Source organism: Herpailurus yagouaroundi, unplaced genomic scaffold, assembly GCF_014898765.1.
Source record: "Herpailurus yagouaroundi ecotype Mexico unplaced genomic scaffold, PumYag 146423, whole genome shotgun sequence".
NCBI classification, from domain to species: Eukaryota; Metazoa; Chordata; class Mammalia; order Carnivora; family Felidae; genus Herpailurus; species Herpailurus yagouaroundi.
The window spans coordinates 6,829-8,579 of record NW_024422491.1 but is presented as its reverse complement, the minus strand read 5'-3'; the positions used below and the strand labels follow the sequence as shown (position 1 = coordinate 8,579).

Below are 1,751 nucleotides of genomic sequence, written 5' to 3'. Positions count from 1 at the left end.
CGCCTTCGCGTGCGCGTGCGCCCAGGTTCCCGGAAACGCCACGGCCGTTCCCCGCCCCGCGGCGCCGGGGTCAGGGGTAAGAAAACCCTGCGGTCCCCGGGCAGGGAATCTGAGCTCCATACAGCTGGCCTGCCGAGTCCTTCCTTCCCTAATAGAGGGGACGAACCTCCTCCGGCGTGCGTCCCGACCCGGCCCCTAAAGCCGCCAGGCCCCGCCTGGTCCCTCCATCCACCGACTCGGGCCGAGGTAGCGTCCTAGCAGACAGCGTCAGGCCCCACCTGCCAACCTTTGCCTTGACCCCGCCCTTCCCTTCCCCGGCCGACCCGGCCCCGCCCCTTTACTCGGTTAGTCCCGCCCCACTTCACGTTCTTTATAGTAGCTCTCCGGGTACCATCTTTACCGAAGTTCAAATCCTTCCTGGATATGGAGCTCAATTTCTGCCTCCTCCCCCGCCTTGATTGCCATCTATGCTTAGTGACTTGCTTCCAGAGAGTACATTGTGCAAAGGGGAGAATATTAACTACAGTGGAGAAACCTGGCTGATACTCCCTGGTCACGTGATGAGGATTGATAGTAATCATGTTGATGTTGCGTTCACCATATGTAAGAAGGGTAGTTCATCTCTGGTATTCCTCCCGAAACCTCATAACCCCAGTTCTTCCTTGCGGAAAATACTAGACAAACCCAAAAACACCCGACCATGTACATTGACAAAAGCTGTCAAGTTCGTGTAAAACAAGTGAACTCTTGAGAGTCTCTCATTAGGCGGAGAAAATTAAGGAGACATGACAGTTACATGTAATGCGGCATTCTGGAGGGCATCCCGGAAAGGAAAAAGGGTTCTAAGGGGAAAGCTAGTAAAATCCAAATAAAGCACGGAGCTTAGTCAATACTACTGTTCCATGTTGCTTCCTTGTGACCAATAATAGATTCTAATAATAGAATTCGATGAGGAGTACATGGAAGTTCTCTAGTACATTTGCCACTTTGCAGCAAATCCATTCTAAAATTACGTTTATTGAAAAGTAAAAGGGGGACCGCAAAACGTCGGTTCAGATTTGAATCTGATTCATGCCATCATCAAGGATCAAGGCTCTTTCTAATTTTCACCTGTAGTTTGCTTCCTCATGGTGTCAAGACAGTTTTTCTGCAGCTCCAGCATCACGATCTCACACAAATGCATTCAAGACAGGAAGAAAAGGATCACGTGAAACAAGTATTTTCCTTTCATGAGGGAGGAAAATAATGTCTACTACCTTTTTCTAGATGGGAATTGACAAAGATGCTCCCCTTCAGCAAACTCAAGCCAGGCTGCTCTGAGGCTGCTTCTCAACGAGACCTCAACCCTGGCCTATGAAAAGTACAAACTCAGAACAACTGGTTTCATCCACTACCCGCCCCCTACACACACAAATTAAAAGACTTAGCATTATATTTTCAAAAAGCAAACATTAACTTAGTTTCTAATAGCTCACAGCCACATCCTTAAGGCGATCCTAGCCCTCTATACCTGCGAAAAGAATATCTGTTTGTTCTAACCAACAATTGATAATGGGCCCTTGGGGCGCCTGGGTGGCGCAGTCGGTTGAGCGTCCGACTTCAGCTCAGGTCACGATCTCACGGGCCAGGAGTTCGAGCCCGCGTCGGGCTCTGGGCTGATGGCTCGGAGCCTGGAGCCTGTTTCCGATTCTGTGTCTCCCTCTTTCTCTGCCCCTCCCCCGTTCATGCTCTGTCTCTCTCTGTCCCAAAAA

At 50.1% G+C, this 1,751-nt stretch overlaps 1 long non-coding RNA gene across 1 annotated transcript in view; it reads left to right on the top strand.

Annotated features, from left to right (window-relative positions):
• The first annotated feature begins 21 nt into the window (after positions 1-21).
• Positions 22-1,751, top strand: part of LOC121026602 (uncharacterized) — a 3,162-nt gene continuing 1,432 nt past the window's right edge. The window contains exon 1 of the long non-coding RNA XR_005788396.1: positions 22-76. This is a non-coding gene — a long non-coding RNA (uncharacterized LOC121026602). The remainder of the gene's footprint in view (positions 77-1,751) is intronic.